At 35.5% G+C, this 12903-nt stretch overlaps 1 protein-coding gene across 1 annotated transcript in view; it reads left to right on the forward strand.

Annotated features, from left to right (window-relative positions):
- coro7 (coronin 7) overlaps positions 1-12903 on the forward strand; it is a 156290-nt gene that overhangs the window by 24182 nt on the left and 119205 nt on the right. The window lies entirely within an intron of this gene.

The raw sequence follows: 12903 nt of genomic DNA on the forward strand, positions 1-12903 counted from the left end.
TTTCTAGATTCAAAACAAACAAAAAAACGGTTTAGCGACCCTGAACTTTTGCACAATAGTGTAAATGTGTGTATATGCCCTCAGGTGTCATATTCTACCTTTAGCCAATCATATCAGGCTGTTACTTCAGTGGCTTATTCTGATTGGCCCGATTGGTTCATTCACTTTTTCTCATGGGCTGGTGAAGCCATGTGACCCCATTCATTGAACCCTGGGAAACAATACACTATCATGCCCCGTGTGAACATGACCATGATTGTGTTTTTGACATTCTGAACCTGTCAGGATCATGTTTGATAGCTAATCAATCCCACCGATTACACTAGGAACGAGGAAGTTCAGGTCAAATCAGACCAAACATTCCCACAGTCCTCGTCAGGGCTGAGCGCTGACCTCACTGGAGGTTTCTCTTTGTGTTTGTGGCTTCTTATGGTTAGGTGGATTAGATATTACCCACACTGCTCTCTGAGCAAACACCCGGTAGCTCTGACACTTTACTGAAAGACTGGTGTGAAGCCTGTCGTGACACACACACACACACACACACACACACACACACACACACACACATTTTCGGATGTTTGCCCAGTTCAAAGCATTTCCTCTACACCTGCTTTTGTCATGTGATCTGACTGCAAGTGGACAGCTCTGTTGTTTTGGATGTATGTAGGATTTGCGTTGAGGCATGTTTATGTTAATCAAAACATAAACATCATTAAAGAACTGTTCCAACTCTATTGATTTCAAATGATCGCTTGTGATTAAAAGTAGTGAGATTTTTTAACATTTACTGTTATATTGATGCGCAAACAATCCGTGTATAATGTCGCTCTCGGCGCACTGACTGCATATTGTATTTTATGCACAGACACCTTTTTCACGTTGTTTCCACACACATTCAGGATCATATTTTGATTTGTCATGTGTTTAGTCATTCTGAATCCGTGGATGTAGTAGGTATAAGCAGTCAGGTCGAGGCGGTCCATATGTTTGATATCGCAACATGTCTAAAATGTAAACAAGCTCTTTGCTGTTGCACTGCACTCATACATGGGTGCTTTTTTTCATACATTTATGAATTATATGGACTCCTTATATCATTTGGTTATTTGGTGTCCTTTCTTGGAAAGACACCTACATTTATCTTGAAAAAAGCTTGCAGAAATTACAGTTGTGTGAGAATCACCATTCAATCTGATGGTTTACTTTGCTGGATAGCAAGTGATGACAAAATGAACATGTTAAACGAGACAAATGCTTAATTTCACTGTAAGGGTCGATTAATCACGATTAATTGTACAGAAAGGGTGCGATTAATCACAATTACAAATGTTTAGCTATTGACAGCCCTAATTTATATAGCTATAGTAACGTGTGTAACAAGGGCACTGTGAAATAAAGTACACACACTTTGTTAATTTTACTTAGTTTAGTGCATTTTACTTGAAGAATTTGCCTGTTTTTTTTTTTTGAGTGAATTTCTCTTGTTAATAAAAACAAGACAAAAATATAGCTGCAAGCAGCGATGACGGGCCCAAGCCGGTGCCACCGCCACCTCTGTGGCTTTAGGGCAACTGTGCACAACGGGCAATATGAATTTAAACCCGGTATATGTAAGATAACCATATAAAAGTTGTCTAAATACACTACGGAACCGATGATAATGCCATGCTTGTTTTACTCTGGTGGATTCTGGGTAAAAAACAAACCCTCAGGGATATGCAAATGCGAGAGATTAAAAGTCTGATTAAGGATCTTTCTCTTTCGGCCTCATTGAGTCGAATTCCTGACGGTCCAGCTTGTTTTCCGACCACATCCAGCTGGCAGCTCAGGAGTCGTGTGTGTGTGTGTGTGTGTGTGTTTGTGTGTGTGCGCGCCCACCACCCCATTAACATCACATTCACTCTATAGCGTCTTTAATGAGCCGTCACGGGCCAACCCTAACAAAACCCAGCCTGACAGGCCTTACAACCGACCCACAGCAGAGAGTGCGAAGCTTTGTTTACTCACAAAACCCTAAAACGGCCTAGCCACGCTCCTCCGCTGACAGAACTCGAGACGCCCGTCCCGGCAGCTCCAGGGCGAGCCGATGCCCAGGCCACAGTGTAAACAGAGGCGCTTGAGACGTGTCTGAAAGCTGTCGTGTTGTTTATAGACTCGACCTCATGCGAAAAGCATCCGTTTGTCATCGCAGAGCCCGAGCCGACACACACACACACACACACACCCATAAAGCAATGCTTTCATGCGCCGGGTGATGAAAGCCGTCGACCGCACAGTACGGCCGCTTTTCTTCGACAGATTGTCTGATATAGACAGGTGGGGTAAAAATAGAGGCTAATTGCAGTTGTGTGTACGTGGTATTTACGGGAAGAAGCGAAAGTGTGTAATTTGCGCGTTCGGACGGCACGAGTATGATCTGTAATCTGCGCTCGAGCACACGGCTGTATTTAGGGAGCTGGCACCAGTGTGTGTGTGTGTGTGTATGTCTTAAACTGTGGGTTTGAGAGACGCTCACTTTGAGATTTCCTGCCGAGTCTTGATTTTTTAAATGATAAATGCACATTTAAGGGCCTGAGTCGCACCAAACCGCTCAAAGCTCAGACTGGGTTTTGTTTTTAGACTTTGGCTTGTGGTTTGGTGCATCTTAGACCCCTCCATCACCATGATCTGTAAGTACAGTAACTATCCATTTTTGGTTGTTTTATGTTCCAGATTTATCCAGATCTATCTATCTATCTATCTTTCTATCTATCTATCTATCTATCTATCTATCTATCTATCTATCTATCTATCTATCTATCTATCTATCTATCTATCTATCTATCTATCTATCTATCTATCTATCTATCTATCTATCTATCTATCTATCTATCTATCTATCTATCTATCTATCTATCTATCTGTCTATCTGTCTGTCTGTCTTTTTATCTGTCTATCTGTCTGTCTGTCTGTCTTTTTATCTGTCTGTCTGTCTGTCTTTTTATCTGTCTGTCTGTCTGTCTTTTTATCTGTCTGTCTGTCTTTTTATCTTTCTGTCTATCTGTCTGTCTTTCTTTTTATCTTTCTGTCTGTGTGTCTGTCTGTCTATCGGTCTGTCTGTCTGTCTTTTTATCTTTCTGTCTGTCTTTTTATCTTTCTGTCTGTCTGTCTGTCTTTTTATCTTTCTGTCTGTCTGTCTGTCTTTTTATCTTTCTGTTTGTCTGTCTGTCTGTCTGTCTTTTTATCTGTCTGTCTTTCTTTTTATCTTTCTGTCTGTGTCTGTCTGTCTGTCTATCGGTCTGTCTGTCTGTCTTTTTATCTTTCTGTCTGTCTGTTTGTCTGTCTTTTTATCTTTCTGTCTGTCTGTTTGTCTGTCTTTTTATCTTTCTGTCTGTCTGTCTGTCTTTTTATCTTTCTGTCTGTCTGTCTGTCTTTTTATCTTTCTGTCTGTCTTTTTATCTTTCTGTCTGTCTATCTGTCTTTTTATCTTTCTGTCTGTCTATCTGTCTTTTTATCTTTCTGTCTGTCTGTCTGTCTGTCTTTTTATCTTTCTGTCTGTCTGTCTTTTTATCTTTCTGTCTGTCTGTCTTTTTATCTTTCTGTCTGTCTGTCTGTCTGTCTGTCTGTCTGTCTGTCTGTCTATCGGTCTGTCTATCTATCGTCTGTCTGTCTTTCTTTTTATCTTTCTGTCTGTCTGTCTTTTTATCTTTCTGTCTGTCTATCTATCTATCGTCTGTCTGTCTTTTTATCTTTCTGTCTGTCTGTCTGTCTGTCTTTCTTTTTATCTTTCTGTCTGTCTGTCTGTCTGTCTGTCTGTCTGTCTGTCTGTCTGTCTATCTATCGTCTGTCTGTCTTTCTTTTTATCTTTCTGTCTGTCTATCTATCTATCGTCTGTCTGTCTTTTTATCTTTCTGTCTGTCTGTCTGTCTGTCTTTCTTTTTATCTTTCTGTCTGTCTGTCTGTCTGTCTGTCTGTCTGTCTATCGGTCTGTCTATCTATCGTCTGTCTGTCTGTCTTTTTATCTTTCTGTCTGTCTATCTATCTATCGTCTGTCTGTCTTTTTATCTTTCTGTCTGTCTGTCTGTCTGTCTTTCTTTTTATCTTTCTGTCTGTCTTTTTATCTTTCTGTCTGTCTGTCTATCTATCATATGTCTGTCTATCGGTCTGTCTGTCTGTCTTTTTATCTTTCTGTCTATCTATCTATCGTCTGTCTGTCTGTCTTTTTATCTTTCTGTCTGTCTGTCTTTTTATCTTTCTGTCTATCTATCTATCGTCTGTCTGTCTTTCTTTTTATCTTTCTGTCTGTCTGTCTTTTTATCTTTCTGTCTGTCTATCTATCTATCGTCTGTCTGTCTGTCTTTTTATCTTTCTGTCTGTCTGTCTTTTTATCTTTCTGTCTGTCTGTCTGTCTGTCTTTTAATCTTTCTGTCTGTCTGTCTTTTTATCTTTCTGTCTGTCTGTCTGTCTGTCTTTTTATCTTTCTGTCTGTCTGTCTTTCGGTCTGTCTGTCTTTCTTTTTATCTTTTTGTCTGTCTGTCTGTATGTATGTCTGTCTGTCTATCGGTCTGTCTGTCTGTCTTTCATTTATCTTTCTGTCTGTCTGTCTGTCTTTCTTTTTATCTTTCTGTCTGTCTGTCTGTCTATCGGTCTGTCTGTCTTTCTTTTTTATCTTTTTGTCTTTCTTTTTTATCTGTCTGTCTGTCTGTCTGTCTATCTATCGGTCTGTCTGTCTGTCTGTCTTTCTTTTTATCTTTTTGTCTGTCTGTCTGTATGTATGTCTGTCTGTCTATCGGTCTGTCTGTCTGTCTTTCATTTATCTTTCTGTCTGTCTGTCTGTCTTTCTTTTTATCTTTCTGTCTGTCTGTGTCTGTCTGTCTGTCTGTCTTTCTTTTTTATCTGTCTGTCTTTCTTTTTTATCTGTCTGTCTGTCTGTCTGTCTATCTATCGGTCTGTCTGTCTGTCTGTCTTTTTATCTTTCTTTTTATCTTTCTATCGGTCTTTCTTTCTTTTTATCTTTCTGTCTTTCTTTCTTTTTATCTTTCTGTCTGTCTTTCTTTTTATCTTTCTGTCTGTCTTTCTTTTTATCTTTCTGTCTGTCTTTCTTTTTATCTTTCTGTCTTTCTTTTTATCTTTCTGTCTTTCTTTTTATCTTTCTGTCTTTCTTTTTATCTTTCTGTCTGTCTTTCTTTTTTATCTTTCTGTCTGTCTTTCTTTTTATCTTTCTGTCTGTCTTTCTTTTTATCTTTCTGTCTGTTCGACTGTCTGTCTTTCTTTTTATCTTTCTGTCTTTCTTTTGATCTTTCTGTCTGTTTTTTTTATCTTTCTGTCTGTCTTTCTTTTTATCTTTCTGTCTGTCTTTCTTTTTATCTTTCTGTCTGTCTTTCTTTTTATCTTTCTGTCTTTCTTTTTATCTTTCTGTCTTTCTTTTTATCTTTCTGTCTTTCTTTTTATCTTTCTGTCTTTCTTTTTATCTTTCTGTCTGTCTTTCTTTTTTATCTTTCTGTCTGTCTTTCTTTTTATCTTTCTGTCTGTCTTTCTTTTTATCTTTCTGTCTGTTCGACTGTCTGTCTTTCTTTTTATCTTTCTGTCTGTCCGTCTGTCTGTCTTTCTTTTTATCTTTCTGTCTGTCCGTCTGTCTGTCTTTCTTTTTATCTTTCTGTCTTTCTTTTTATCTTTCTGTCTGTCTTTCTTTTGATCTTTCTGTCTGTTTTTTTTATCTTTCTGTCTGTCTTTCTTTTTATCTTTCTGTCTTTCTTTTTATCTTTCTGTCTGTCTTTCTTTTTATCTTTTTGTCTGTCCGTCTGTCTGTCTTTCTTTTTATCTTATCTTTCTGTCTGTCTGTCTTTCTTTTTATCTTTCTGTCTGTCTGTCTTTCTTTTTATCTTTCTATCTGTCCGTCTGTCTGTCTTTCTTTTTATCTTTCTGTCTGTCTTTCTTTTTATATTTCTGTCTGTCTGTCTATCGTTCTATCTTAACTGGCATTGAGTCTGGAACGCTCTTTTAATTCATGGACCTGAGGGGTCACTGGGTTTGATGGGAGTTTCATACCCATCATCCTCTCTGCCGTCACATGCTGTGGTCAGCACTTTACATTTTTGCTGTGTCGTTGTTTTCTTGTGGTTTACACCAATTAGGAGAACTCATCCTGTCTTTCAGAAGAGTGGTCATTGGAGTGGGTGGAGCGTGCAGGTCTTTAACAGACGCGTGCTTTCCTGATGCATGTGTCTTTCTGTCCTTATGTGTGTTTGTTTCAAATTACAGCGCTGAAAATACTCCTCATAGTTTCAGGCCGCACTGGCTGGGGAGATGCGGTCTCTGGCAGACTGGGCAAACAGGAAAGGGAATATTTTCTGGACACAGGGCCCAGATTACTCCGCTTCGGCTTCGGCTTCTGCTGCTTTTTGTGAAATCGGAGAGGCTTTGGAACGAGCTCGAGAGGAGAGGGGGAAAAAACGCAAAACATTCAAAAGCAGACTGAGCGACTGCAGGGGTTTGTGGGAGACACACACACAGACACTTTAGAGAAGAAGGAATGGGTATGTTGGGTATATATTAGTCCCGTGGGTTAAGGTTACACCAGAATACGCTGAAAACAAACGGCGTGCGCTTCAGCAGAAGAATGGAAACTCATAGTCCATAACTCACAACAGATAATACGAGAAGCATCATAAAATCCAGACAAAGTGTTACAGAAAGTACTTCTACTTTTTTCTCATGCTAATTCATATAGTGTGAGACAAGCTGGCGGTTCCAGTGGGACATTTAGATGTGAGCGTCTCTAGAGAAGATTCGCTGGCGTATTTTTGACGTTTGCTGCTTCTGATCGAAGTTGACATGATGTAGACGTGTGGTGTGCCATAAGAGCTTCGACTGTGGGCTTATTTCCATATGTAATGTTAACCCTTACTGAAAGTACAGTTTGTTTCCATATGTAATTGTGGGGTTGGTAAGATTTTGTTTAGTGTTTTTGAAAAAAAAAGAGTATCTTATGCTAACAAAGACTGCATTTATTTGACCAAAAATACAGTATGATTGTGAAATATTACTACAATTTAATTAAAATAACCGTTCTCTAAAATAAACAAAATGTATTACGTTCTAATACGAAGGATGTATTAAATTAATCTAAGGTGTCAGTAAAGACATTCATAATGTTACTTAATATTTCTGCTTCAAATGCTGTTAATTTGAACTTTCTGTTCATCAAAGTTTTCCACAATACTATGAAGCAGCACAACAGTTTTCAACATTGATAATATGTTTCTTGAGCATCAAATCATCATTTTAGAATGATTTCTGAAGGATCATGTCAGATTGAAGACTGATACTTTGATCACAGGAATAAATTACATTGTAAAACATATTCACATAGAGAACACTTTTCAAATTGTAATAATATGTCACAATATTATTTTACTGTATTTTTAATCCAATAAATGCAGAAGTGGCTTCAAAAACGTCTTACCAACCCCAAACTTTTGAATGATAGTGTATGTAGTTGCGAATGGTTGTTTTTAGTTGCTGGGGTGATCTAGATTTTTACGTAAGATTTTTATCTTGACATGTGTTCTGAGTGCTTGCTCGGTGGATTCTCATTGGTCAGTAGAGTTCATAAGTGAGTTTGATCTCAGAAAGGTGACAGCACACCCTGTTCATAACACCAGCCTTTGTAAGCACTGCTAATAGTTACCATGGTACCAGTGTTGGGGAAAGTTACTTTTAAAAGTAATGGATTAAATATTTCGATACTCTCTAAAAAAAAGTAACTACCGGTAATTGATTTTTTAGCAACTTTTTATGGAAAGTAATGCTTTACATTTACTCTGTATTACTACTAATCTGGGCTGAGCTTGCTTGTTTGTTTTTTAATAACAAAAATATATATATTTCGGTCAAATAAAAGCCCTCTCACACCAAAAGTGATATGAAAAAGCATCAGGCTGAAGGAAATGCAAATTCACTCCTGTCCAGTAGAGGGCGCCGCTCAAACAAACCTTTCAGCGGTGCTGTCATTCTGGATTACAGAAGAATAAGACACTGGAGAAGAAAGTTCAACACTTACTTCAGCAATACAAATAAAAAAGGAAACACAAATGTGATGTTTATCTTTTGGCTTATTAATATGGTTGAATTGGATCATCAAAGACACTGGTTTATAAAGTGAGGTTAAATACATAAAGTATATTTTTTAACATTTACCGGTACACTCTAAAAATGCTGGGTTGTTTTAACCCAATTTTGAGTCAAATATGGAAAAACCCAAACGTTGGGTTAAAAACTTTCATTTAAAAATGTAACCCTAACGGCTGGGTTTGTCCATATTTGACCCAAAGTTGGGTAGAAACAACCCAGCAGTTTTTAGAGTAGTTATTGCAGGTTTGTATCTTATTCTGAGATTGCATTTCCCTGTTTTTATTCGTTTTGAGGAATACTGAATCTGTTTTTTGGCATTTACTCAAAATGAGTAAATGCCTGCTCACTTTTAGTCTGTAACTACAAAGAAACATAATGTTCACACATCTGCTCGCACATCTGGACTTACGATTTCTCTCAACATGGGGACAGGAGAGCTGTCAGTCAATAAATCGGAAAACAAAGTAACTTGCGTTAAAAGTAACTCAGATATTTTGTTGTAAATTTAAAAGCGTTACTTTACTAGTTACTTGAAAAAAGTAATCTGATTACATACCGTCCGTCACTCGTAATGTGTTTCTGCCAACACTGGACGGTACATTGTAGTTTACTTTATTGCAAGATGAATTCTGTATTTGTACTTCTCCAAGCCTTGTTATGCTGGTAAAATAATGTTGTGAGGTTAGCAGCGCAAGGTCATGGTCCTTGAAATCCCGCATCTTTTCCGATTATAAAGATGAAGAGCTGTTGAAGTGAGCAGCTGGGAACTGAAGGCAACGGTTCCAGTGTTTCTGTGAATATAAATGCCAAACGATCCCAGAGTCGAGATTCCCAGTGAACCTGTGGCTGCACAGTTTCCTCACGGAAAAAAAATCGGTGTTTACGGTTTGAGGATGTGTGATGCTAACATTGCGTTCTGTAGTATCAACATTTGTGAATATAATATACAACATTTATTGTTTTACTCAAGGAAAATTTGACAGCATTGTGCAAAAATGTGACGTTGATTTATGTGGAAGGGGATGTGTGCTGGTCATAGTTTATCAACTATTAAATGCATCCCATATTCGCAAAGCCTTTAAAGACGCTGGATTTGCTATGACACCAGATTGAGCCGCACAAGTGCTGAATATTAACGTTCATAGCAGCGCTCCGTTACTGTAAACACTTCAGAGCGGAGATACACACAGCATGAAGACAGCACACAGAGGGAGGCGAATGATACATTTAAAATATTATACGGTTTTCTATTTTTATTTATTTATTTAAAAAATATATATTTATTTATTTTATCTATTTATTTACTTTTACTTATATTATTTATTCCTTCATTTACACATACTTTTAGGTGTATTTATATATTTTTTATTATATTTTATTATTTGTTACTTTATTTATTTATTTGTTTATTTTATTTGTTTAAACCTGTTTATTTATTTATCTGTCTTTATTTTATTTACTTATTTTTTTCTTTTTCTTTTTTTTCTACTTATTTATGAATTTATTTATAGTTTTTTATATTCATATATTTACTTTTGCTTATTTTTATTTATTTATTCATTCATTTATGCATCCATTTTGTTTGTTTATTTTTTTTTGTATTATTTTTTTCTTTCAAACATATTCTATTTTTATCTATCTATTTATCTTTCTTTCTTTATTTTTACTTATTTCTTTTAGTATTTTTTTCCTTTATTTGTTTAAACTAAACTAACGTATTATTATAATTTTAATTGATTTATAAATTTCATTTAATTTCCTTGTGTCCTGTATCCACACAGTGTTATGTACAGTATATTATGTAGATTCTGTGGCAGAAGACTCGAGCATACGCGCGTCATCACAGTGTGTGTGAATCTATTACACTGTGTGTTATGTTTTCTGATGCACAACTCATCATTTGCTCTTTAACAGCTGTTAACACTGTTCACGGTGATGAACCCAGACAGTTTTCATAAACGCCTCACACACAACTGCCAGACACACATGTGATAGGCGGATAATCATTTTACCAGCACATTAAACCACCGTAGTTACGCGTGAATATTGATTTTGGATAAGCAGAAAGTTTTCCCCGTCAGGTGTGTGTGTGTGTGTGTGTGTGTGTGTGTGTGTGTGTGTGTGTGTGTGTGTGTGTGTGTGTGTGTGTGTGTGAGAGAGAAACGGCTCTCCTGACTCGTATGAATGAGAACGAGAGGAATGTGATGTAGATTGTTGAGGTCTCTTCAGTGTTACGTTACCTCTTCTCTCTCGCTGCAGTCGTGTGTGTGTGTGTGTGTGTCCGTCCGTGTGTCCGTCCGCTCTCAGGCCGCAGAGCTTCATCTGTTAGTGTTAGTCAATGTGACACACATGCATTTCATTCCTGTCATTATTTCCGGCAGTTGTTTTCTCTAGAGCGCATGTCACACACTGTGATCCTTCATATCTGAGAGCTGTCTTGTCATTTTGAATAATAATAGTTAATTTTATATTTATAATATAAACTGGATGGATAGATTTGAGGTAGATAGTTAGATCACTGTTTTCGTTATTATAATTTTTATGCATTATCATATACATTTATTAAATTATACATTTGATAATATTTTATATAATTTATGCTTTTATATTATAAAATAATAAATACATAGAAAAGTTAATATTTGGTCAAATTTAACACATACAGGTATTTTATATATTTCTTTATTTTGAATATGCAAATATAGTATTTTAAAATGTTATACTTTAATACTTCTATTCATTACATATTATTTATAATGATATATAAAAAAGGTTACACTACACATGATTTACATGTCATACATGATCTATCATCTATGATATAGATTATTTAAAAATAAATGATACATTTTTGTAATATTTTATGATATAAAAGAATAGACATTTTTGTATTTTATATATTTTCAAATTGAAACATTAATAAATGACAATGTATACATAAAAATAAATGTTACAATTTGTAATATTTTATAAAATATGTATTCTTTCATATTGCTAAAGAATAAATACATAGACATTTTTATATTTTATATATTCAAATTGAAATATTAATAAATGACAATGCATAGATTTCTTTCTTTCTTTATTTTATACCTGTTTGGAAACATTACTGTTTTTGAAAGTTTCTTATGCTCATCAAGCCCGCATTTATTTGATCAAAAATACACAGAAAAAAAACTGTAATATTGTGAAATATCATTACAATTTAAAATAATGGTTTTCATATATACTTTAAAATAAAATGTATTCATTTGATTATAATTGATTTCTGACTGGCTGTAAGCAAGCTTGCATGCAATCTGCAATGTAAAATTGCAATAATGGAGCCAGATAAACCATGTGTTTATTTACTTGGATTTAATTATACTTTCAATGTCTGCAATCTCAACTCCATTCCAATTCATTCTGGCGGAGAAATCCGTGAAATCAGAAAACTGTAAAAAGTCTGACTTTAAGAGATTTAAGCTGGAGAAAGCAATTGAAGGAATCTTGAAAGGTTTGCCATGTTAGTGCTAATGAAGAGTGTGTGTGAAGTCTATGAGGTGTGTGTTTTTGGAGTCAGGAGCGAGGCCTCTGGCCAGATGGCAGTGAGTCCGCACGTGTGTGTGTGTGTGTGTGTTTTCCACTGCCGAGGCCTCATTAGCAGAGACGTTCCTCTTCTAGCTGATTGTCCTAGTGCACACACATGTCCCACACCTGGAGCCAAGATGGCGGACTTTGCGGACCAATTCTGGGAGAGAATCCAGAAGAGCCCTGTTGAGATCTCATCCCACGCCACAGTTTGGGAGACGCACATCCCGAGGACTTTCAATCATCCGCTGGGGCCGAGAGACGACATCCCGAAGACCAGATCAAGACTTGTGGTTAGTGTGATCTCCAGCTCTTCCCAAAATCCTCTCGTCTCCTGATCTCGGTGGCTTTGGACACAAGAACCGTGAAGCGATGGAAGATTCCTGCTCCATGTCCACCAGCGGTTTGATTCATCCGGACTCTGTTTGGTGTCGGTCCTCATATGCCCGACTTCTGCTACTCTGTACCAGAGAAAATTCAACCTTTGACACCAGATTGAGCCGCACAACATCCTCACAGTGCTGAATATTAATGTTCATAGCAGCGCTCTGGTACTAAACACTTCAGAGAGGAGATACACACAATATGAAGACAGAGGGTGGGGGAAAAGATAAAAATATATTATAGGATTAATTATTATAATTTTTTATGTATTGCTTCTTTTTATAATTTTGTATAGGTTTTTTTATACATTTATGAATGTTTTTATTTTTTACTTATTTATGAATTCATTATTTCTACTTATTTAAATTTTATATTATTTATGAATTCGTTTTTTACTTGTATTTATTCATGAATATATTTTTACTTTTTTATCTTTTACTTGTATTTATTTATTTTTACTTGTATTTATTTATTTTAATTATCTATTTATTTTTTATTGTTTCACTGTTTTTTACCTTTTAATTATTTGTATTTATAAAGTTGTTTTTTAATTGTATTTATTTATGAATTTATTATTATTATTTTTACTTGTATTTATGAATTTATTTATTTATTTATTATTTAATTTACTGCTATTTATTAATTTTTGTGGTTTAACTTTTTAACTTATTTCTATTTATGAATGTATTTTTAATTATTTATTTATGAATTTAATTACTTTTATTTATTTATTTTCACTTGTATATATTTATTAATTTATTTTAACTATTTTTATTTATTCACAAATGTATTTATTTTTTTACTTATTTATGATTTTTTTTAATGATTTATATT

This window comes from Phoxinus phoxinus, assembly GCF_949152265.1.
Source record: "Phoxinus phoxinus genome assembly, chromosome: 1".
Classification (NCBI taxonomy): Eukaryota; Metazoa; Chordata; class Actinopteri; order Cypriniformes; family Leuciscidae; genus Phoxinus; species Phoxinus phoxinus.